General features: G+C 40.5%; 1 protein-coding gene across 5 annotated transcripts in view; it reads left to right on the top strand.

Moving 5' to 3' along the window:
* Positions 1 to 26,486, top strand: part of Mitf (microphthalmia-associated transcription factor) — a 209,263-nt gene that overhangs the window by 67,057 nt on the left and 115,720 nt on the right. The window contains exon 1 of one of the 5 annotated variants that reach the window (XM_013513761.1): positions 24,641 to 24,745. The exons of the other annotated variants lie outside the window; for them this stretch is intronic. The gene's annotated coding sequence lies outside the window, so the exon portion shown is untranslated. Of the gene's footprint in view, positions 1 to 24,640; positions 24,746 to 26,486 lie in introns of those variants that run through there. 5 annotated transcript variants of the gene reach the window in all.

The following is a 26,486-nucleotide window of genomic DNA, read 5'->3' as shown; positions in this document are numbered from 1 at the left end:
AGAGAAGAGCAGGATCCCAGTTGGTACTACTCAGTCTCTGACTTCTCACCCGCGCCCTCCTCACTTTGCCTGTTGGACAGCATGACTACGATGTCACTCAGGACTCCAGAGCAATAATTTTCTAAGTAATACCCTGGTTCATTGAAGGAGTTAAAGTGACCACTGCCAGGTGCTTCCTCTGTGATTGGGGTACATCTTCAGACACTGGGCCCAACTGATTTATCATGTGATCACCCTTGTATAAGACTGTTACTCACACTGAAGTGTGATGTAATGGAGCTTATGAGTTTAAAATAAAAAACCCCACAGGGCCCCGTGAGTGTATACAAGCACTAATGAACTAAGAATGTCTGTCTTTGCGAGACATGATGTTGTGGGTAGAAGACTTTTGCTTTTGCACAAAGCTTAGTGTCAGGCTGGTGGGGATGTTTAAATTTAAATGTTTGTTTGCTCCTTTCATAGGTTTCACATTCATGCTTTCTGCTTGTATTGGTCATATGGCTTTTTAGCAACAATTGAACAGCCCTGTCACTTAGATCTGCTATAATCTTTACACAGTGCTGAGAATATAAAAATGAACCAGTAGACATCAACAGTACAATTATCCCAGCTATACTGTATATACATACAGAGATATTTTTCCCTTCCTTGTTTTCTTCTTTAGTGAAGCTCTGTATTGTTTCTAATGTTTTTTAAATTTTTTTTTATTCTCTTTAATTATTTGATAAATCTTGCATTCTTACATCTGGTAATCTGAGCAACTTCATTGAAGATAACACTATGTAATGTAACAACCACTGTTAATTCTTACCATCTTGTTTTGAAAGTCTGCATTGCTTTTATTATTTTTGTGTTATGTTTGTCTTGTTGTGATTTTGTTATTGTTTTTTTCTCTTTAAAAATCTAAAAAAGAATTAAAATATGTATCAACAATCAAAGTTCTATTTATACTTTGAAATCGAACCTCATTTTATGGCATCCTAATATTTTTAAAATACTACCTTAAACATTTTTTTTCAAAAATATTTGCAGTTAAATAAGAGTCAGATGTAGCGGTGTGTGCTACATCAAGTTGGTTGGATGGCTGAGGCAGGAGGATCACTTGAGCCTGAATTCAAGCCCAGCCTCAGCAACAGAGCAAGACCTTGTCAGATAGATACATGGATGGATAGATAGATAAGATAGATAGACAGACAGACAGACAGATGGACAGGAGGCAGGATTTGTCTTACTTTTTGTTTAATGTTTTAGTACTGACAAATCTTTAAATTTCTACCACAATTAATAATTCATTTTTCATTGCTAGTTTTTTTAATTGAGTAAAAGTGAGGAAGGATATTGTTAGTAATTTTAATTTTCTTTCATTGTGGTTTTGTTTTCTTTGTTCTGAGTGTTCGTTCTAAGCTGGCTTATCTCCCTTTGGTCCTGCATCTTGAGCTTGGCATTGGTTGGCCAGAAGGATGGAGTATTGTTGTTCCAAAGCTTAGTATACATTCTGATGTCTTGTTGCAGGATGTAATGCTGAAAGTGACTGAGGCCCGTGTTCCGGGATAAATTAGGTGGCTTTGCTTATTGCTGGCCAGTTCATTCTTTTACTAAGTGTTGAGTCACACTGTATGTTCAGTATGGCTGACTTTTCCATTAGGTTCTTAAAACCCTTCACACTAAATTGAATATGTGGCTTAAGTTCACACTGTGTTTTCTATAAGCTGGATTCTTTATTGTCCAAAATGAGCTTGGCAGCCCCAACATTTATTTTATAGCACTACACTCAGTGTTTGGAATTAAGCAATAGAGCTAGTATGCAAAATAACTTCCAAAAAATGCTGGTATTGACCTTGGGTCAAAAGACCAAGTTTGATTAACTCCCTGAAAAGGCATAATTTCTGTATTATTTTTGTGATAGGTAGAACACACATGTTGCTGTAAATCTTATTTTTTTGTTTGTTTGTTTTTGTTTTTTTCTGGTACCGGGAATTGAACTCATGACCTTGCGCTTGCCAGGCAGGCGCTGTGCCGTTGAGCTAAATCCCCAGCCCTGTAAATCTATTTTGGTCTGTCTTAGCTTAAAGAACTCTTCATTGGTGACAAAGAGATAATAATGCCTATTTCAAGGGCCATTAAGAGGGATAATTGAGATCTTTCACTTATTTGTTCACTCAGGAGATACGGTATTTATAAATATCTGCAAGATACAAGGTACCAAGCTGGAATCTAGAACTATGACAGAGAACAAAACCAATTTCTTACTTCTGTGACCTTTATATTCTACTTGCTGCTTGTAAAGCACGTTATAGATGATTAATAAATTATAGCTTCAGTTTGTCAAAAAATTGTGGAACATGTTGTAAAGTGATTTGAAAACTTCCTTATTTTATATTTGAACTAAAATAGGGTTCTTGATGTATTACGCACGTTAATTTTAAGGTCCTAAAGCAGTGATTTTCACTTACTGCATATTAGAATGACCTGGGGTGTTTTAGAAATACTAAAGTACTGATGTTGGGATGCTGCCCTCAGAGATTCAGCTAGTTAGTCTAGGGTGGGGCATCGCTTTCTTTTTTAAAGATCCTGAGTTGATTTTACTGGGCAGCTAGAGTTGGGACCCCTTGCTTTAAAGATAGGAATATTTTATGAGTATTTATACATTGTAATTAGTGATAGATTTGCTATATATTACCAATGAATAGAGCTCAATATACAAGACAGTCTATGCCATTAGCTATGGATTACACAATTCTGATGATAGGTTTTAGAACCAAATGTGTAGCTAAGGAGATCCAGGGTGTACGACTGTTGGTCTGAGTGTGACAGGCCATATGTGTCGCGTTAGGTAAGTCAGTTTTACTATGGAGACTCCAGTATTCTCTTCCATAAAATAAAGAGTTTGAGTAAGTGCAATGAGGATATTTGCCAGTACGAGCCTTTTACTGTTCTATAGTTTATTGATTTAATGTCATTCCCTTTGTGCCCCACCACTAATCGGAGCAGTGGTGGACATTTGGCCGAAGTCTGTGAGGTCGTCAGTGGCCAGCACAGAGCGAACTTGCTCTTGAGAGTCAAGATGTAAATGTCATGATCACTTGTGAAGGATGGAATGATGAAGAAGGACTAGGAGACCTTGGTGGACCTCCCAGACTGTCTAGGAGCTGGGAAGATTGTTTACAGAGAGACCCAAGCAGGTGTGCAGGACAGATGCACATTCTGTGAGGATGCAGCTAGATGACCCATGAAACAGGAAGGATGTCCAGGGCAGCTGTGTCCCTGACCTGGTCCCAGTTCCAGTTCCCTGAGGTTCAGCTATATTTAATTTTTGTCCTTGGGCAAATGGGCACTTTTATGCTGTCTCCTTAGCATTTCTCCTTCCTCACGCTGCCTTCAGTAGGCATCTGTCCTTTGGCAGTCCCAAATGGTTGGAGTAGGACATAGGTCAGTAGAAATTTTACAGTAACCGATGGGGCAGTACTAAAAATAGAAATTGGGTAAGGAGAATACACAAAACTGTGCCATATTGTGAAAAGGATGAGCATAGTAAATTATAGTCTTAACTCCGTCCCAAAATAGCTCAGTGACCTTATCCAAGGTGCTTGACACTACCATGTTTGTCTATAATGGAATGGTGCAGTCTCAGAGGGATGGTGTCAGGAAAAAAGAAAAGACTAGTTGTAGGAATGCCTGGAAAGGTAATTGGGCACGGCAGTGAGGGAATCACCTTGTAGCAGATGTTTGGGAATTGCAGGTTTCAGATGTTTGCTCTCAGAGTCAGCAGGAGAACAAACGGCAAAACGTGCCTAAGTGGCCGAGTCTCTAAAAGTTCATTTCATTGTAAACAAAGTACACTGTATACTTTCAACTTTTAACTTCCATAGCTTGATTTTTCTCCTACTGGTTATTTCATTCTCACAATCTCTAATGACTTTCTACCGAGGCTATCTCAGAGATTTTCAGATGTACATTTTTAGGTATAGCCTTTTTTTTTCATGAGGTTCTGCTGAAAATAGAGGTAGTAGGTTTTGTGTGCAGTGAGTTAGCGATCAGGTTATTGTTCCTCATTCTTTGCATTTAGTGAACAGCAAGAATTGGGCCACGCATGTAAAGGGTTCGGTGGGTTAGTCTTGTGCTCAGTTGGAATGTCCCAAAACCATTTTGTTGTCTCCCACTGTGGACTGGGTGGACAGCGAGAATAGTAAGGTGTCAAGAGTTCTGCACGGAGGAAAGTTGCCCTGGCAGTGCCTGTACTTACTGTTTAGACATATGAAGCCTCACTCCGATGGGGTTTTCTCCTTCCTGGATGTCACTCCTGAAGATAACTTTTTATTGACACAGTAAGGTAGGGAAGGAAAGGTAAGGTAAAGTAAAAGGAAGACTGGATCTGTCAGCAGGTAGAATGTGCACAAAATCGTTCTTATTTATTTACTTTACTTCATTTTTTGATACTGTGTGGGATAATTCTACCTCCTGGAAGTGCCGGTATGCTTCCTAGTACATTTGGATATTAATATCATTTTTTCTCTTTTTTCTGTAGCCACTGACAAATTCAGTTTATGTGAGGCAAAATATAAAGATTTTTGGTAGATTTTTATTGCTGTAAAGACCGGGGACCTAGAGCCAGGTCCTTGCATTTCAAATAGCCTCCAATTGCTCTGGTGGAAAAGAAAACTGGACATAGTGGCAAATGACTCTAATCCCCACCCTGGAGGCTGAGTCAGGAGAATGGCAAGCTTGAGCTTAGCCTGGGCAACCTGGTGACTTAGTGTGACCTTGTCTCAAAATAAAAATATAAAAAGCTGAGGATCTGGCCTAGTTTGAAGGTGTTTAGTTCCCACGGAAGGCGGAGACAGAGACAGAGACAGATAGATGGATTGATTGATTGATATCTAATGCTGCTTGTGGATCACAACACTTTTGAATCAGTAGCTGCTTTTCAGGAGGTACCTAGATTCCAGATGTAATGGTTGATACATTGTGTCAGCTTGAGGAGGCCAGAAGCTCTACTGAGTAACTCAGCAGTTCTGCATCCCCAGGTGTAGAGCACAGACCCTTACCACTCTAGGATGCATTGTGTCAGTTTGAGAAATTTAGAAGTTAACTAAGTGACTTAGCAGGGGGCCAGGGTTTTCACTTCATAAACCTCCTGAGCCAGCAGGGAGATGGTGTGAGTGCTACACGGGTAGCCTGCATACAAAGTAAGAGAGGAAGAGAGGCCTGCTGTCCTCGCTTCTGCTCGTGTTGCTTTTGCTGTCTTCTGCTACCTTGAAGTGTTGCCCCTGTGCCCTGCCACCCTGCGTGGGCTCAGCTGATTACTGACTGAAACCTCTGCAAGCTGAGGTAAGGAAACTTTTCCTTCCTCAATTGTGAGTGTGGGGTATTTTGTCTCAGCAAGGACAGAAAAGTAACTAAATTCTTAGTTACTTAGTTAAGTTCTTAGTTACTTTTAGGTCCTTGCTGAGACACCAGATATTGGAGATTTCTTTAAAAGGTATAAAGTTCACTTTCAGAGAAGTTTGAATGGAGAATGCAGTAATGTTCTTTTTAAAAAACTTACAAATTTATTAGAGTTTTAGAAATAAATCAGTGATGTCCGTAATTTTAGAGGGTAAAAATTACTCAGCCCTTTTTGGTTAGTGTTACAGGAAAAAAGTGAGGATACTTAGGAGTCTTAGATAAAATTCTGAAAAAGACTTAATTAAGTACTGAAAGTGGATTACTAATTTATTGTCTTCCAGGGCCATATTAAGAACTACAGAAACTTAGAGAAGGGGGCGCTAAGTGTTAAAGTTTCTCCGGAAGATGTTAGGTGCTCATCAACAGTATGGTTTGTCACTGTTTCATTTGACCTTCCCTCCATCTGGAAATGGTGCTCTGTTTGAGCCCAGCAAACTAGGAAGAGACTTACCATTGGTTAGGTCACAGTTTCACTGAGAGGCTTCTTGATGTACCACTCACAGATCCATTCTGTGTAGTTTTGACCACGTTCCTAAATGACCTCCCCTGGCGGTCTCATGGTTAGGATTTGGTGCTCTCACCAAATGTGAAGAGCTCACACTGTCCCGTGGCCTAAACTAAGATACACCTAAGAATTGACTTCTCATTCAGTTGGTTTAGTGTCTTTTCTCCTTCACTATTTTTAATTTATCAATCTTATTATCATTTTTTGTATAGTCAGAATTTTGGTGTCTTGTATACCAAGGGGCGGTGCCAGTTACTGTTCTATTTTTGCGTGTAGAACGTGGTACAGGCTGGCAAGTGTCCACTCCCAGTGGAGTGTGTTGGGGATTTATGTAATATTTCCAGCAACAGTGTTTGGTGAGAGGAACAAAGTGTTGCCGGCCAGGGAAACTCACCAGACTTTTGGTGTCCAGGGATTTTTGTTCGGACTCATATGTAACCTGTGTGAGCTGAGTAGTATCAGCTACTCAGATTCTAGTTCCTTTCCTCCATTTGATCAAATGCTGGCCAGGCTGTGAGGGGGAAAAAGGAACCCTTCTGCATTGTTGGTGGGAATTAAACTAGTACGACCACGACTGAAATCAGTATAGCGATACATTCTGTATCCATGTTTATAGCAGCACAATTCGTAAGTGCTAAATGTTGGAAACAGCCCATATGTCCCTCAATAGACAAGTGGATAAAGAAAATGCAGGATTTTCACACAATGGAATACTACTCAGCCATAAAGAAAAACTTGAGTCATTTGTAGGGAAATGGATGTACCTTGAGATCGTAATGGTAAGTGAAATAAATCAGACACACAGTCTTAAATATCACATGGTTTCTCTTATGTGAGAAACACACATTATAAATAAAGAGCAAAATAAAAGATAATAATTGGGGAGATGAATCTTGCTCATATGGGAAGGAGATCAAGAGATGGAGGGGGGAAGGAAAGGAGAGAAAGTGAATTAAAAAAAGAAATAAAACAACTTTCCAACTCCACACAAGGAATGTAAACAGTATATAATGCTAACAAAAAATATGAAGAAAAAACCCCAAAATCAAGCATTTACCCTAAATCACACTGTTTAGAATAAACTTTCTTGATAAACAGATACAGCATGGCCCACACCCTCACGAATATAAATGCAGATATTCAGTGTAAGTACAAAGTGACCTAAGACCTCAGACAAACAAAAACTCTTATGAAGCAGAACATTCCATAATTTCATGGGCTCTGAGGTTATCTCCTCCAGCCAGTCTTGAAGACATTTCTTTGGAATGTGCGGGGTTTGAGCAACTCAGGCCTGGACAGTTGGGCCCCAACTGTCCACATGTCTGGTAATACAGTTTTGGGAGCTAGTCATTGTGAACATTATGTTGCTGAGTCTCTGGGTTTTGTTAGGTCCCTTTAGGGAATACTGAATAATGAATGTCCTGCCATTCATACTTGGGGTGTCTGCTTGAGTTTAAACTTTCTGAGAGTAGATTTAGAGTAGCCTAGCTGAACTGGAGGCCTAGTTCAGCCACTTGCTCTGAAGGTGTGGTGTGAACTAGGACTTCTCAGGAGTGCTCTGGGTGTTTGATGAGGTCTCTCCACCTGGGCCTGGTGGAGTGTGGCTATCTGTCAGTCCTTCATGAATTCTGAAAATTGTTTGGTGTGCAGCTTCACCAGCGATCCTCTTCTTTGGGCATTCTTTCCTTTTCTGGTAGTTGTTCTTTGCCGAGTTCCATGAAGCCTCACCCTTTGCATCTGTGTATTAGTGTTTAGCTGAGGACTCAAGGAGACCCCTGTGGGGATTTCTGGAGCTCTTCCTTTGCATAGCTTTCTTCTGTCTTGTGTTTTGGCCTGCTTTTTCCAACCACCTTACTCTCCCCGAATTTTCAACTTTTTCTTCTCACCTCCTTGAAACTGTTCTGCTGTTGTCAGGCTCCCTCTCTGTCGCCCAACCTGGGAAGCATTTCTGGGCAGAAACTTAGATGATCATATTGCCAGTCTAGTTTGATTCTCTTCAGGAATTACAGTCACAAAATGCCTGTTTAATTAAATAAAGTTGCTTCATATATTTTTATCTCATTTTTAGTCAATTACAGTGGAAAGATAATCTTGTACCAGTTACTCTGCGTGGTTGGAAGTAGGACTTTTTTCTAATATATTTCTTATGTAATAGAGAAGACCAGAGACCTGAGAATCAGACACATGGAGTTCAAATTTGGACTCCAACATTTGCTATCTTTTGATGTTAGGCAGTTACAGTATTTAATTAATATGTCTGTCTTGGCTATTTTAGCTGTAAGATGGACAAACCAATATCTGACTCATAGGGTTTTCTGGGCATTGCTTGCGGTAGAACATGCAAACTGCTTACAATAGCTCCAAACACATATTAAGGCTCATTCATGAGTGGTGGTGGTGGTGGTGGTGATGATGACGATGGTGTGATGGTGGAGAGAGTGATGGCATTGGTGTTGGTCGTATTTGGCTGTCTGTATTTTCACGGAGGATATCACATGGGAAAAATGCTTTTCTTAGGTTAGAAAGTTCTAACAAGTCTTGTGGTGGTTAATTGTCAGGAGTGCGGTAGGATCAAGGAGAACACAAACACATTTTGTTTTCATTACTTGCAGTTGTATCTTAGAAGGAAGTTAAGGAAGATTCACTGATGACTTCCAGGAGTAGTAGCCAGGAGTGCTGATGCTCGTTCTGAGACTGCTTAGGTAACTTTCAGGGGTACAAAGTTCTTAGTGCCTCTGTTGAAAATGCCTCTAAAAGTCAACTTGACTACTGTATATCTTTAATGTTTTACTTCTTAAACTATCTGGTATATATATAGGTGTGGTGATTATATTTTTCTTGGTATTTTGGTATATCTGGCATATTTCATAGTTGAAATAGCCTATTTTCCTCAACTAGTCCTAATATGTATATTTTTAAAATATTGAATTAATCATACTAGTTGCAATATGTTATACAGCATAGATCCTTCTCAGGTAAAGCTTTAAAATACACAGAAAATTACTGTCAATGTTTCTGATACACATACATTCAAACTAATCCTGGGAGGCGCTTGTGCCACTGAGCTGTATCACCGGCCTTAAACTAATCCTAATGTACATATTTTTAAAATATTGAACTAAACATGCAGGTAGCAATATGTTTTATACCATAGGTCCCACTCATGTAAAGTTTTAAAATATATAGAATATTACCATATTGTGTGTGTGTGTGTGTAAAGAAATGGAAACAGGTAAGAGTGTAAAATGGTCTTAAATTGAAGCTATGATATTTTTATTTCTGAAAAAATGGATCATATATTCTGAATAACATTTTAAAATCTTGATAGTTCATATATGGGTTCTGCTATAGTCTTCTGTGTATTTTTCTATGTGTTGATATATAAGACAAATACAATAATCATCAAGTTGGGGATGAATTACAACTTTTGGCTTTAGTAGTACGGTTCGTGTTATGTCAGTATCAAGCCTTTTAAGGGGTATTTTCAGGTATGAAATTAGAGTACACTGCATTGCATCTCACTGTGGAACAGCCTCAAAATGCACAGTTGTGCTTGGAGGACAAGAACACCTCCCCTATATATATTTGCAATAGTTTTTACTTGGCTGTTGGTCTTCTCGAGGTTGAATTTTGGAGATTGAGGTACCAGGAATTTTTGTAGACCACCTACTCTCTGAGTCTAATCTGTTCCCTTTTATCCACTCAGATTTTAAACCCTAAAAATGACTCCTTCCCATAGCTGGGACAAAGTCCATGAAACTGACCAGGACCTATGGGGCTACTTTCTCCCTTTGTACTCCTCCCACCATTGTCTCCGCTTTGCCTTTTCTTCCTTTTGGTCATCTCATCCTACTTTATGTTTTATTCTTTGTCTTTTCTTTATTTTTATTTTTTTTTATTTTTTGGTTTTTCTCCAGTACCGGGAACCGAACTCACGACCTTGCGCTTGCCAGGCAGGCGCTTTGCTGCTGAGCTAAATCTCCAGCCCCTGTCTTTTCTTTACTCTTAGCCATCTTATTTATGCCCTGGCTTTCCTTGCAGGCGTTGATTTCCTCATTCACCTGCAACCCCCTGCATTTCCCTCAGGTTTTCTAGCAGACTCTTACACTTACATCAGCGTTCGCTTCAGCCCAGTGGAGCCATATAAATTCCCTTCCTGTAAACCTTCTTCTGTTCTCAGTCTCAGTGCTCATATCCTTACTGTTATTTCTTATTCCAGTTCCTCCATACCTATGTAGCACTTTACTGCGCAGGCCCTAAATAAGCATTTGTCAAGTGAATATGTGAATGTAGTACACGTTGGGCTTTTGATCCACACATTCATACTAAATGTGGGAACTTTTAATGGACAACACAGGATTTAAATAAATATTTGCATGAACACTTTCACAAAATACTCAGGGGATTTGGAATCAGAGTAGAATTTTCAGATCAGGGAAGTAAAGAATTTACTTGGAACAGAAGCAACATCGGACCCTTGGCATTGATACGTTAGTTTCCTTCTTTCTTCTTTAAAGGTACGTCTGTAGGGAACAATATCGAAGGAGACAATAGTGTTTAGACGAAGAGCAGCCCTGTTCCTCAACCCTATGTGATAGATTAACATTTTGATAAAATTCACTTTCGAGAAGAAGGGACAGTGTGCTTATGTACGTCGGTAACTTAATGGTTTTAGGAAAAGCGACTAATTTTGGTGAAAGTAGGGTGGGAATAACACTGACATGAAAGTAACGATTTCTCTTTAACAGTATGCCGTCCTAAGGGCGCGGTGTCTCCCCGCTTGTTAGCTGCATTCCCTATAACCTTCCTCCTCAAAGCCGTCCTAACCCCTCTACATTCCCCTGGTTCTAAAGACAGTATCACAGAAGCGGTGCTAATTTAAGCCACACTGAATGTCCAAATGCAGCGCTGGGAAGAATGAAGTTCAGAAGTTCAAACTTTGGAAGTGCTTAAGCTAGGAGAATCTTCTTGCTGTGGTTGCATGTCTGGTTCTAGAGGCTGGGCGCTTCTTTTGGGCAGGCATTGTTCCATCATAGCAGATGGGCTGCAGTTAGCTGGGCCGGAGAGAGAAGCCCGAGTATGAGCTTGTCCAGGAGTTCATAACACTTCTCAGAACATCCCTTCCCCTGATAGTAGCCATGTCCTGCCTGGAACTTTCTTGGTTGGAAGAGTGAATTCAAACAACCAGAAGACAAACCTGTGGAGTTGGGCTATCTAGTATGGCTAGCCGCATGTGACAATTGAACCCTTGAAATGGGCCTAAGCTCTAATTGATTTGTGTTGCAAAGTGTAAAATGCATACCATATTTGATAGATTTAGCATGCAAAAAAATATATAATATCTGGTTGATAAACTTTAATACAGATCAATGTTCAAATAATATTTTAGGCACATTGGGATAAATAAGGTAATAAAGTTGATTTTACCTATTTTATTTTGTTGTTCTTTTTAATTGGCTCCTAGAAAATTTAAGTATACCCATGTAGCTCCTTTTATATTTCTATTGGGCAGTGCTGCTTTAGAGAGGATCTTTGTCAGCAAAGTATGCAGAACTTGTTCTAAGTTGTACTTTGATTTTCATATTTACTTTAAAGAATCAAATCAGATATGGGCTGAAAACCTTCAAATTTCTAAGTTAGTTTTTTACTATCTTGCAGTTGAAATGTAGCAATAAAAACAAGAAAAGGATTTTTTCAGTTGTAAAATATTTCTAGAAACTAAAAGCTTTGCAGAGCTAAAAATTCATTCTCATTGTTTTATTTTGACACTCTATTTTAAGTTTCTTCCAGGATGAAAATGTTCAGTCCCTTTTGGGTTCTGTTGGCCTGGTAAAACTTCTTTGTGAACCCAGGGGATGTGATAGAATTGGCACAGGAGAAAATTAATTTGGTTGGGATCCATGAATGGAGTGGAGGCAGTGTGCCGCCCTTGCAGAGCCTGTTGTAATCAATCACTGTAGAAGTTTTGCTGTGGTCCTGGGCTGCCCAATATCTTATACTTTGGGCAACATCATATCAAGACTTCTTCCTGTGGAATCCTGTTCTTGTGCTGGAACAGAAAAGCACAAGCAGAAATAGAATGTATAATTATAGACCACATCTACACACATAAAGTTGTTTGGCATTTTATGTTTCTGTATTTAGGATTGTGGTGTGTGTGTGTGTGTGTGTGTGTGTGTGTGTGTGTTTTCTGGGAAAAAAAGTTGAATGGGGTTTTCCACACCTTTTTCTTTTCTTTTAATCCCAGTTGTTGGATATTTTCTGATCCCAAATTGATAATTTTCTGATTATTTTCCCGTAATTTGAGTTCCAGCTCATAGCAATGAGGTACTTTCTTGTTGAAGGTTAGTCAAAAACAGGGTCCTTTTTAATTCTGTTGGTCACCCGATACTGGATGAAATAATAAAATAGCAAGCAGTTCACTTCTTTTGCCTTTAACCACCTGACTTTTGGCTGCTTCATTTCTTAACCATCGCTAGAGCTGAGAGTTTAGAATTGTAGTTCGATGCTCTGTGTGGAAAATGCATTCCGGAACACACACACTAAATGGGTTATAAATAGCATCTGCCCTGACAATGCTGGAATTTTCTCAGCTTCTGGAGACATTGAAGCCTTTGTTTTGTGGGTCACTACCTCCTCCCCCCAAGCTTGAGTCATAAAGCCTGAAAAACTAATGAGGTTGCTGAAACTTAAAATCTAATTGGTAGGATGTATGGGAAACAATGAGAGATGACAGAAGCCGTAAGCTTCGATTCAAGGCGGCTTCACTGTCCTGGCTCTGCAAACTGCTCATTTCGCATTTTGTTGTTCTGAGCCTTGAATTTATTTTTCTCCTTCAATAGGATCAAATTAGACCTAGATTTAAAAAAATATAATTAACTGTATAGACATAAAGGTTAATATTAGGATCCTGATTTCTTCATTTAGAATAGGAAAAAAAATTTGCCCACAAACCAAAATTATAAGCTAGATTTTCTTGATAGTATCTCTCTCCTTTCTGTCTTTTAGAAAATTATTTTCTTTTAGAAAATTATATTCACAGTTTATATGTGAGAGTTTACCGTAACAGCAAATCCTAATCCACATCTGGTCTGTCCCCTGTTCATGGATGGCTCTTAGGATGAATTTTACATATAATATTTTTCCAAGCATTTAAAGTATAACATCACCAAGGAGCAATAGCATAAACAAAGATTTTGTGTAGCTCAGCAAGCTTGAAGAATGTAGTGCTATCTGGATCTTTATCTAAACAGCTTGCAGAATCCCCGTGTACAAAGTGCTTTGGTGTGGACCATCTGCTGTTAGATATAGTAAATACACAATTTCTTTCTTGGATTTTCTTAATTGACCCAACAGATATTTCTTGTTCCTTATCTGGTACTATCATAGGTATTGGGAGGTAAAGTTTAAAAAGTGACACATTCATACCCTCACAGAATTAATATTGTGGTAGAGAAAAAAAAGAGTAGACCCTATCAAGCCAAAGAGAAAGAATAAACTGAAGCATTGCATCCTGGGTAGGCAGACCATCCCAGTGTGGGAAAATGAGTAAGAGTGGGTTCTGTGCGTCTCGGCCTCTGTTCTTCCCTCTTTGCACTGTGCTGTGGAATGGTGACTAAGTCATTTTCCAGCGTTTGAATTCAGCCACCCACCCCCAAACACAGAACACTTTGCTTTTTCTAGTCATTTCCTCATTTTCTATTTTATTTCTTTCCCCAAGTTGCTCTTTGCTTCTGTTGAAATTCATTGTTCATGCCCAGCTTACTGAGTACTTTAGGTCAGTGTCTACAGTTATGTTTATTTCCATCCTTTTTCCCATCAGCCTTTCTGTGTTTATACTTAAGATTTGTTCCTTGTATGCACCGTATTGTTGTTTGCTGAGCCTTACTTAGTTTTTGTCTTGGTCAGCGCAGGCTGCTATAACAAAATCCCACAGACTGGTTGGCTGAAACAGCAGACATTTGTTTCTGGTAGTTCTAATGGCTGAGAAGTACTAGATTGAGGTGTTGGAAGATCTGTTTACTAGGAAGGTGCTCCTCTTAGTTTGCAATTGAGCACCTCTGGCTGTGCTCTCACATGTCCTTCCTTCTTGAGAGCAGATCTCTCTTCTTCTAAGATGGCACTGATCCCATCCCCAGGACCTCGCTCGCAGGACCTTGTCTAAAATTACGTGGCCGTAATGGCCCCTCCGCCACATACCTTCACAGGGGGGTTAGATCGTCACCCTGTGAATATGAATAACCTATGAACTGGGGAGTGGAACAGGTATTTAGCCCTTTATGTTTTTCTCTCTTACATAAATATGAATTTTAGTTATTTCATTTCTTTTAGCATCAGAGTCTTTCCCTAGACCTCATGTTCTCTAACAGCCAGTATTTTGTGATCAGCGTTAAAGTGAGTTACAGGTTGGATCTGTATTATTTTGGATCTTCTTTCTTGTTAGAACCCTTTGTAGTCCTACCAGATCAGTAGCCCTGCTCTCCTAAGCATACTGAGTAGCTGGCTGTGCTTACTTTCCTGGTGCAGACTTCACCGTCTGGCCTGTGTTTTGGTTAGCAGAATGGCCAGAGTGTGGACAAAAGGCCAGGGCTGACACATCCTGAATATATGCCGGCCTGAAATAATCCTGTTACAAAACACTTACCACATTCATATAAATGTGAAGCAAAGGTCAAATTTGGGCAACATTATTTATGGCTTAGTTAGAGATTTGATATTTAAAGACTGTCCACATTCGTCAGAAGACTGGTAATGTCAGTGTCTAGGAACCATCCACAGAGCGATTTGGTGTGAACTCAGGATACAGGAAAAAGACGACCATTTGTTTTTATCCAGGAAACAAAGGCCCTGTGGTAGACACAGAAGCAGCTCTACTAATCTTGCTGCTCCTAGACTTGTTTACATCTCTCCAGGAGAGTTCTCTCCCAGGCAAGTTTCATCAGCAGAGATCAATTTAGTTCTTAAAAGAACATGTTAATTTCTGTGGGATGCATGCGTGACGACAGGTTCCTGGAATTTATTGCAGTTGCTTGTAAGAAGGTCTGTCATGGTTATCAATTTATTGCCTTTCAGGTCCAGATTCATCCTTTATTGCCTACTTAGTGAAAATGGATCTGGAATCTTTAAATTAGCATGATATTAACCTTTGTCTGGAAAGGATATCAGAGGAACATCACCCCAGGAAGTGTTCTTCTCCTGGGCTCTAGTGCGCATGGTTTCCTGGCTTCTGCAGCACTCATACCTTTTCCACATCTTGGCACCTGCGGCGTGGGAGATGTTCCGAGTGTTTGTTTGTTGCAGTGCATATACCTTCTCTGTCACCTGGCTTCTGTAGTGTGGACAGCTTTTCCCATACCAACATTCTCTAGTGTTTTGGATCTTCTGGTACCACGACCCAGCAGTGCTTGGTGGCCAGAGGTGGACCAATAATTTACCAGCTGCCCTGATGTCCTTCCTTGGGCTGTTTAGAGAACCATCTTCCTGTACACAGCTCGCCCTGGCAGACTAGAGATATCTTCCAGTAAGGTCCATGGGTTTTTTTTTTTTTTGGTTTTTCTCTGGTACCGGGAACTGAACTCACGACCTTGCACTTGCCAGGCAGGCGCTTTTGCCGCTGAGCTAAATTCCCAGCCCCTTTCAGTAAGGTCCATGGGTGAAGAAGCATCACCACAGCTTCTCCCGCTGCCTGCAGTGAGCCCTCAGGGTTTCGGCCTGGGGAAGATGGCTTTCTTTGGACACTGTATCTCAGAACTGGGAGTAGTGGCCACTAGTATCTGCCTCTCCTATATTCTCTAAGGGTCTTTAAGGCTCACTTTACTCCTTACTAGCTAATCTTCTGTTCTTCCTAATAATTTCATATATTAAACTTCCCCTTTGTAGACTACTATGTGATTCTCTCCTCTAGAGTAGACCGTAATGTAGTTCCAGCAATAGAATTAGGTTCTGTGCTTGCGTTACTTCCTGTTTCTGTGACAAGTATCTGAGATAAATCACAGTTTTGGAGCTTCCAGTCCCAGACTGACTGGCCCCATTGCTTTGGGCTAGTAGCAGCACATCATGTTGGGAATGAAGTACTCATCTCACTGCTGGGCCCGTAGAGAAAAAGAAGGAATGGGGATTCCACAGTCCCCTCTTGAAGGCATGAACCTGGTGACCTGAGACCTTCTATTAGACCCTACCTTTTAGTTTCCACCAGACCCCACCGTTTAGTTTCCACCACCTCTTATAGCACTTTTCAGATAACTCTACTACACAGGCATTTGGAGAACATGTACGATCCAGAGTGTTGCACATTGCAAAGCAAGTAAGTAAAGGAGGGTCTAGTGGGTTGGTTCAAGTGAGCGTGAAATAAAAATACATACACTATTACATATTTCAAAAAGTGACTGAATCTTAGCAAAATACTGGAAGATTGTGGTTGTCTGTAGAGGCCGAAGGAGATAGTGCCTCTGATGATCTTAGAGTAAAAACTCCACGAAGACTGTCTGGCAGCCCGACCATTCTGCTTCGTGTGGGCGCATGGCGAGCTGTGAAGGAGGCTGCAGAGGAGACACCGCTGATGAGTGGCCTTTCGGTTTCTGGGGACTGTCCGCAGAGCTGTAATATCTGCACAGATGATCGTAAGTTGATTAAAGGGCCACGTCAAGCGTTTCCTTGTACCCTTGCATCTCGTGATACGTCTGCAAGCAGTTGCTCTTTTGTTCCTGCAGCAGTGTGACACGGGCGAGTGTAAGACCCTGAATAAAGAAGAGAGCGGCTTGAACTGCTTTGAGGATTATCTGGTCTGATCCCTTCATTTTTGAGATGGGGAAAGTGACCACAGGTGAGGTTAAGTGCTGTGCTCTTAAGAGCGTGTGCCTGGCTAGAGAACAGGAAAATGCAACAAAACATGTCTTTTACTTCCAGCTGGTTGTCTCACCCTGATTCTTAACTGTTTATTCTCTAATGATTTAATTTCTTAACACTTGTACTTAAGATTTACATGTTTGGGAAAATAGTCTATGTGTTTTATTAAGGAATATTTGCGTTTAAATACATTTCAATAGCAGACTGGGAACTGCCTTGTATCATAGTTGCATCTTTATTTTATTTCATTTTTTTTTCCAGTACTGGGAATCGAACTCATGGCCTTGCGCTTGCCAGGCAGGCGTGCCGCTGAGCTAAATCCCCAGCTCCCATAGTTGCATCTTTAGTATAACTTTATTGAACGTATATATGCAGAGAAAAATGCACATATGGTAGGTGCACAGTGTGACTAGTGTTTTTGATTCTGATTAACCGACTCCTGGATCAAGTCATTAAACACTTTTGTGCCTCGATGCTCCCTTCCTGTGTCCTTTCCTTGCTGTCTGTCCTAAGGGTAGCCATCATCTTGACTCCGAAAATTGTAGGTTAGTTTTGCCAGTCAGCCTTGCTGTATTACCAAAGGACTTTTAGAAGTTTCAGTTGCTTACAAAAATCACACTGACAGTTGTTCTGCATTTTTATCCCTTTCCTTCTAAAACCAAGGCCCGTGGAGTAGGATTATTTGGGACGTACATGTCTTGAGTTGAAGGAAAAGCAAAGTGGAACCACAGTGTAGCTGTTAGAACTGCTGCTGGGAAGTGGCAGAGACCACTTGTAGCTCACATTCGTTTGGGCCCAAGGTGTCAGTGGCTAGGACTGGTGTCAACAGGCATGGAAATATAAACTCCCAGAGGGAACATTTGTGGGAAGGGACTTGGCATGGAAGCCAGCGCAGGCATGATTTAGACATTCCCGCAGAATCAGTGAATATGATTTTTGGGATACAATTCCCAGTGTTTTCCCTTATCTATTTTATTCACGAGCATTAGTGGTTTGTTGTTTGTTTGTTTTTGTTTCTTTAATCTTCACCTCTGTTTAGGCCAAACTAGCAAACAGGAGGTCGACAAGATGTATAGAAGACCAAGGCTGTAGGTCAGTGACCCAAACTCCCAATGACTTCCTGCTTCTCACTGATGTACAGTATGCCTGGGCAGCTATGAAGAAGCCAGCACATAATAAAGGAGGAATGAACAGTTACATTCTTTTAGTAATATTCACTCCGTCTTTCAGATGATGGAATGGAAGCTTTGTGAAGCTTTAAGATTGGCAGTCTTAAGTCCTGCCTCTAGAAAATTCATGTTTAAATGCAATCAAGAATCCCTTTTTGCCTTTCTATACAGTTGGCACCAAGCTATGGCTGCCAGCCTAGGTGCCAGGTAGTAATAAGCAAATCAGTCAGTGTGGATACCTTGTGCAGCCTTAAGCATGCTTTTCCTCCGGAATGTGTGTTTGGTTGGGCTTGGAGGGAAATCATTAACTCACCTCGGCTTAAGGAGCTTTGACTAGAGATTTCAGGATTATGTGTATACCGTTTCAAAGGTTGAATTTTACGATGAAGAATAGTTTAAGAAGATTAGCTAGCATCCTTCATTAATCTGGAGCTCTTTTAATAATAAAAGAGGACAACCTGTTTTCATCTTAGTAATATGTCAGTTTTGTTTATAGGTTATATTTAGTCAAATTTATCTAGTTTGTATAGGTTAGCTTTCCTGTAGTGTTAAAAGTAACTCAAGATAAAACGCTTGTTACCTAAGTTTGCATCATTTTAGTAGCTTTCTAAAAAAACTACGTACCACTGTACACAGCAGATATATTTCTGCAGAGCTATAAATGTAGAAGGTGAGTATATACAATTATATTGTAGAAATAGGTTAATATAAAACTACAATGTTATTTAAGTACATACAGTGAATCTGATTATAATTATTCAACTCAATGTACAGTCTCATATACAGTGACCAGTTTGACTCTAATTTTTGTGTTTAAATCGTTTGAGACATAGTCATGTATTAATGTATTCTCAGAGTTAGCCACTGTGAGCATCATGGACTTGCTGATTTTATTCATTTATGGTTTACATAAATATTGGACAGAAATTTAATAGTTTACAGAACAATCTAAAGTGCAAATAGGTATTTGAGCTGAATAACAGTCTTCTTTGTGTGTATATATGTGTGTGTGAGTGTGTGTGAGAGAGCGTGTGTTAGACTCCTGAAAGTGTGGTGACCGTGGGCTGGATGTTTTGTGAACTGTGTGTTGCTGGTCTGAAATAGGAACACATGTTGAGAGTGTTTGGAAACATAGTAATCAGAATAATTTTAGGCCTTTAAATCTAATAATGTGAATTTAGACTTGCATATTTGTACATCTATTTTTTCTTTTCATTTGTCTAAGAATTCACTTTTATTTTGTAAAAGTACCCATATGTGGTAGTTCTGGGGTCAAACTATTGCCACAGATGGTTGAGAAGTATTGATGAGAAACTGCATTATTGTAACAGACTGAGCTTTTAAATCCACATCACCTAACATTTGACCTATGTCTCTAACCTTTCCAATGTAACTATTCTATCTATTTAATTTGACATTTTATCTATTTATTTCTTAGGCCATTTTGCAGAGTTCTTTGGATTTACTCATTCATTCAGCCATCCATTATTTATTGAGCTTCTACTTTGTGCTGGACACTGTTCTAAGCCCTGAGAATTTGGCTTTAACAAAACGAATAGTCCCTGCACTCTTTTAGTTAATGTGAAAAGAGTTCAAAGATATAAATATATATGTGTACACACAGAAACTGCGAGGTGATAGGTTGGCAGCAAGTGTCAGTTGGACTTGGACTCCTAACGCATGCATTCTTGCACACTGTGGATGTGAAGAATATTATCGATGAGGTCTCTTTCCGAACCCTGTGGCTAAGTCCCAGGTGACAGATGTGGGTGGCCTTCCTTAGAGTCGCTGGTGCTTCAGGATGGCCTGTCCAGTGTGGTGATGATAGTAGAAGGAGAGAAGCCTCGGGCACAAGAGAAACTTTGGCGTTTGCTGCTTCAAATTGCTGCGTGCCACAGAAGAGTCAGATCCAGCGTGCTTCTTTGCTTAACGGGAGGGACTGTGATCTTCTGCAGGACAAAGTCCTGATGCTGCGATCTAGGCTGGAATGCTGGGGAGGTGTTAATCCTCCGAACTTAGAGCAGCATTCTGTGCACGCATACTTTGCAGAGGTAGTGGTCACTTGCTTTCATTTGCAGGAGGTTCATGACCGCAAAGCCGAAGAATTGTTGGTGATGAGCCTTCTGCGATGTGGCCCCTGTTACTCAGGGTGGTTTTGTCTCTTGTTTTCCCGCTTCTCCCTCCCTGCCTGTTATACCAGCCTCTTTCCTTCTGCCTCACCTGGATGTTCTCGGCCTCCCGCCGTCTCCAGAGTGCCTCTCGTGGCCCCTGTAAGCCTTTGCTCAGGAGTCACCCTCCGGGCCTACCTTGCCTTTTCTACATTCCTCTCCTGCTCTGACTTGGCCCTTTGGTGCTTCCTGCTTTGCTTTGTATTTATCCCTAGCACTTGTTACCTTTAACATTTTACATAGCTTATTTATGGAATTTACTGTTTATGTTCCCCTCCCTTCCCGGTGGTTCATAAATGTAGACATTTTTGTTTGTCTCTTTGTTCACTGCTGTGACCCCAGCACCACAAACACTGTATTTGTTCAGGGAATGAATATGAGATTCTAACTCTCTTTTACAGTGTGTAATTAGGCCTTAAGTCTGTCCAGTGTAGGTGAGATTCCTCGTATGCTGCATATGTATTCCATCCCATTTGTATGGTCTCATGAATGTGAGGTCTTATGTCACCATAAATTGGCTTTTAGTGTGTCTGTTTATTTGTCTTTCCAGATTTCACATGTTCTCATGAGGCATTTTCGTGTTCTTCTGTTATTTTCTCTGTCTCTAGTCTGAGTTTATTCTGTACCTTCACATGGCTCCCCGGTTTGTCTTCTGTGCAGTGGGAATAATAGTGCATGGCTCCGCAGGGTTGCTGGAAGGGCCAAATGAGGTGATGCTGGAAGTGGCTGCACCAAGCCTGGCATAAACACTGGTTGCAATAATGCTGATGGGGATTAAGTATCTTATGGATCAGCACAATGTCTGGCATGTGGTAGGCACAGAGTAAATGGCAGCTGTTAGCAATTACTGTGTCTTCCCCCATTATTATCATCGCTAATGATATGGACCCAGATAATCAGAAGAGAGTAGGTCATTAGCGGAAAATTCTGGAGAAGATTAAGGGTTGGCTTTCTTTTCTTCTTTCTCGTCTTCTTCCCTTCCCTTCTTTTTCCATGCTGGGATAAACAGGTTCTCTCTCCTCGGCATGGAAAAGAAGACCCTTCACATTTAAAACCCATTTTTTGCTGTTTGCTGTGGTGTTGGCTGCCCTCATCACTGTAACATTTACTCTTGTTTGTAACTTTCTGTTTGAGTAATAGCATTAGATAACTTGTGTGGGTCTGCAAGATGTAGTTCCCACTTGTGTACTTTACACATATCTCCATTTCTGGCAAAAGTTTCATTTTTATGGAAGGCATTTCAAGGAGATGGCATTGTAGATTTCTGAATGCCTGGGTTATTTGCTTGCTTTATTTTACCCTTCAGTACCAGTCTTATAAAATTTCCTTGATTTGACTCTCAAAGTTAATCAATCAAATATTAAAATATATATACATGACTATCAGGAAAGTGGAGTGACATGGTGAAAGGCATAGTCCAGAGAGGTGAATCTGGGAGCTGTGTGAATTGTAGCGGGTGCTGCAAAGCCAGCAGAAATGGGAAGATGTGTTGTGGAATGGCCAAGAACCAGAAGTGGGACAGTGGGACAGGCGTGGAAGCAGGGTGGTGCCCAAGGTGAACAGATGCCCAGCTTTCCAGGGTGCAGCCAGTCTCCCAGAGCAGAGGTCCCAGTTTATACTTCTGTTGGCCGTGACTGAGAGTTCTGGTTGCTCCTTGCTCTAGCCAACCCTGTGGATTATTGTTCCCTAACAAATCATGCTGTAAGTTACCAGGTGAATACAATACCTGTCACTTTGTTATCTCTCATGGTTTTTTTGGATCAGGTATTCTGTTTGTTTTCTGTTTTTAGAGATAGGGTCTTGATATGTAGTACAGGCTGGCTTCAAACTGATCTTTCTGCCTCAGCCTCCCTAGTGCTGGAATTACAAGTATGCACCACCATGCCCTGCTCACTTCAGGCATTCTGGAAAGTAGGTTGGGCAATCCTGACTCCAGATTTCTCATGAGGATGTAGACTGATGGTGATTTCCAGACTTTCAAAAGGAGGAATGTGTTGGTGACCTCTGCTTGTCATTTTCTCTGTCACAAGGCACAAAGCTGGGAGAGGGTAAAGTAAAAGGGGCCCCTTAGACAAGGTCGCGCAAGTTCTGGTCCTTCGAAGGAATGTTTATTGAGCGTCCACTGTGCAAGGTGCCCTGTATTTTTTTGAATTGTTTTATTTCCTTTAATAGGATCTTCTCTTCAGGAAATTACCTAGTAGGCTACCCAATCTCTACACTTTCCTCTTTAGTTTGATTTTACTACCTGTACGTCACCTATATAGCTATCTTCCCATCTTACACTGCTTATTTGTTCCCTGTCCATTTGCCTTCCCACAGCCTCTGACCCTAAAAAGGAAGGTCCGTGACAGCCAGTCGTACATGTTGTGCACTACTGTGTACCCAATATGGTTGTCAGATAAAATCTGGAGACCCAGTGAAATTTGAACTGTAGATCAAAGTCAGTGATGTTTTTGTGTGATTATATATGAGACTTTAAAAAATATGGTACTCTTGAAAATGCAAACATATTCCAAATATGGAACAAGCTTACCCTGAGAAATTATTTATGGTTTTTTCCTGAAACTCTCACTGGATAGCTGGTCTTTTTGTTTGCTAAATCTGGCAACTCTAGTACCTGGTATGTAGCAGAACATGTAGCCCAGCATAGGGGCTTAATACATGTTTGAATGACAGGCTCAGTTAATAGTTGAGTTTCTTTTTTTCCCTTGAGTAGTTTTGTGAGGTGGATAGTATTATGTTGCGAGTAGGATTTTCAAATAATCTAACCAGCTTGTCCAGGGGCCTCAGCCATTTAGTATGGCATGTGGATGAGACTCACATTTTGCAAGCTACCCTCTATGGCTTTCCGTTATCTTTCTATTCTTTACATCATGACACCTTCCTTAAAAGAAAGCTCCTCCTTGTGGTAGTCAGATTTCTCAGTTGTACAGCAGAAAGCTGACCCTTCATAGGATGAGCGGAAAGAGAGTTTATGAGCAGCTTCTTAGGAGCTCAGGACCCCTGAGAGGCCAGAGGACTTGGACAGAGGTGAAGTGGTGAGGAGCTGTGCACCGCGGTGTCATCACACACAACAGACCACACAGCCAAGGCCTCAAGGCTCTCCAGCTGCAGCGGCTCCTCCCTTTCTGCTCTTCTGGGCCAGGCTCACCTGACTGGCAGAACCAAAGGCCCATGTTTTCATTCTAGCTGCAGAGAGTCTGGGAATGTGAACCTTTGGCATCTAACGTTAAAGCTACCTCTGTTCCCTCTAAACTTGTGAAAGGAGAGTTCTTCAAACACAGAAGGGTCTTAAAAGATGCTGGGTAGCCTAAAAGATGAGGATGTGTGTGCACCCGACACCACTGTTGAACTTTGGCACAGTGTCTTCTAATTTTTTTAAGACAGGCAATTGCTTTCTACCTCATTTGAAAATTGGAATTGTGCTCGCTTTAATTTTTAAAATTCGTCTACACATTACTGATCCTGTATTCCCAGGAGGCACTCAGTATGTGAGCAAGTAAAAGCTTGGTTCTCTGTGTGGTGGGTTATGACAGGGGACTTTAACTCTTTTCATGTATATTTTCAAAAATGTCCCATCATGAACATTTGTAATGAAGATAAAGTTTTCAAAGAGTATTAGTCACTGGGAGAAAACTATAGGTCAGAAATCCCTTACCTACAGTTCTGAAATGGAACGATGTCGATATTGAAGGCTGTGTACTCATTTGGCAAAATTAGTCGTCCTGAAATGACACAAGGCTATTTATAGTTGTTATTATCCTATTTAATTGAATATTCATGTTTCCCAGCAGAAATATCCATACGCTTGATTACGAGCAATTGCCCTGATCTCACTGGGGATATTACACTCTCTGTGACCTCTCCATGAGATCTGGAAAATTCTGATGTTCAAGATTCATCACTTCCCAAGTATGTGTTTTTATGTGTATGCACACTTGTGTAGTGTACTCATAGAAAGTTCTGGAAAGGTACATTAAAAGTTGTCAAGTCTTTTAAAAGAAAGAATTGAATGGGAAAACTGAAAAATTAATTTATGTTCATATTTGTCAGTATTTCTCATACATACTATACTAAAACAATTGCCTTTTTCAGTGCAAGAAAAGAGTAGGATTGAGTGGCAGTTTTATTATACTTAGCCTAAAGGGAGTAATACTGGTTTAATAGTTTGCTCACTAGCCTGTGCCATTTCATGTTAGTTCAGCATTACTGACTGTTGACAAGGACCCAGACAAAGTTGTACACAACAGACACAACAGACAGCAGAGAGCCTCCTGCCTTTTGGGCATCTGTGCACATGTTAGTCGCACGGAACTCACATCAGGGAAAACACTGGACTATCTAAAAAAAAGGCACACAAATATGTGATGAGTAAATTAATCTCTTCTTATTAGTGATAAGTTTGGCACATTTTATGAAGTCTGGACACTTACTCATCCTCTGTACATTTGCAGAAGTTTTTAAACAAAAGCCAGATGCATATATAGTCATAGGGATTAGTAGGTGGATGGGAAGATTACACCCAGTGTGATTTGAGAGCATTGATTTGTAGCTGGATTTTGTCTTATCAACAGGTTACTTTTCTGAATCAGCCTATAGGATGGCTTCCCAGGGTAAGTCTGATTTTGCTTTGGGGGATTTTACAAATAAAAATGGCATGGCGATCTAACTAGTTGCCTTCTGCATTGAGTTGTATAAATCAACAGTGGCTGCATTTCTTGTATGAGAAGGACATTTATCAGATTCCAGCATATTCTGGTATTTCTGCTCCTGGTTTTCATAGCTTTACCTCAGCTCCTCCTAATTTTTAAAGTTGAATGTTAAAGTCCTGAAAGGATTTGCAGGGGGAATTGCAAAGGTCGTGTGTAAATTCTGTGACTGTCATATGGAGAACAATATGATTGAACCAGAGCCCTTCCTGACCATTTCTTTTAAAGAGGAAGTTTCTAGTAAATTAATATAGCACTCTTTATGTGCTTGTTTATGACCCTAAAAATGGTTTAGATTTTGCTGAGTGGCTGTTGTTGATGCTTTATGGCAAGTAATAATGTTCTCAACCTGCAGGGTTTTTTGCACTGAAGCAGTGTCATGCGTCAGTCAGTGTGAAGTTTCTTTCTTTATTTTGTTTTAAAGAGACTTGCAGGAACTTTCAACATTAGAATGAGTTCCTCAGTTTAGATTCCATAGAATATTGGTTCTTGATATCATGAAAATAAAGGATTTGCCAAGCTCTGACAAATGCGCTTTGTAGTAATTTTTGTTGAAATTATAAAAGCATTACTTTTCCCACTGGATATTTCAATGCCCCTTTTCATTACCTATAATTCTAGGAACAAAATCATGTGACTGGTTTTACGTTTAACCGTAACTGTTTTTGAAAGGCAGTTTTCATTTTGTGACGCCTTTCTTTTCTGGCGGAGTCTAGCATAGTCTAGGACTTCATCTTGTATCTTTTTAGGACACTCTACCAAGTAATGGAGTTCAGAGGCTCTCTGTAACTGAAAGTGCCCAGTTGCATCCTTGTCAGCCATGGGCTGGATGTCCTCCCTTCCTCCTTCCTCTCCAGCTTAAGGAGGCTACTGTGCGGGGCATGTCTGCGCCTGATAGTTTATCCAAGAGGTAGTGACATCTCCGTGTGGCCTCAGCTGGGAACTAGCCTGGCTAATGTTCAGTACGTTTGAAAGAAAATTATGATCTTCTCTAAATGCAGACTTATTTTAGGAAAGACTCCTCTATAAAAAAGTAGACTGTAAGAAGGAATTTCAGATATTATTTCAACAGTGAAAACATTTACAGTAGGACCTTTAAACATAAAAGCATGCTTCTTTCACGCAGAAATATTTGCACTCACTGGAGGCAGCAGTCCTGTGCAAGGGCTGCATGTAATTTGCGGTGCGTATTTCCTGAAACCAGTGGTTCTTCCGTGTTTGGGGTAGAGGTGCCAAAGCATCTGTCATTCAGCTGGTCGGTTAATTAGGAATTTGTTTCATGCTGATGTAAGCCAGGGTGTATTTTGGGAGAGAGCATAAGGTAAAAGGTGAGTGTAAAGAGAGACCTGCCTTGCGAGGGTAAACTCAGACCATGTTCCTAGGCCTAGCTGCTGCTTCTCAAAACTGTGGCTCTCTGCAGTGAGGTATACTGTGGTAGAAAAGTTGTGGGTTCACTTTTGCTCCTTTTCAAACACAGTCTTTCCAGAAACGCTTCTGTGGGTGCCAGCAGGGGAATCACTGTGAAGCTGGAGAACAATGAGCTGGAACCCTGAACCCATCGTGTCACACATGCATATGTGGAAGTACTTCGAAAGGGACAGGAAGGAAGGAAGATGGAGAGAGAGAGAGAGAGAGAGAGAGAGAG

This window comes from Chinchilla lanigera, unplaced genomic scaffold, assembly GCF_000276665.1.
Source record: "Chinchilla lanigera isolate Chin_1 unplaced genomic scaffold, ChiLan1.0 scaffold00020, whole genome shotgun sequence".
Taxonomy (NCBI): Eukaryota; Metazoa; Chordata; class Mammalia; order Rodentia; family Chinchillidae; genus Chinchilla; species Chinchilla lanigera.
This window is presented reverse-complemented; position numbering and strand designations above follow the sequence as displayed.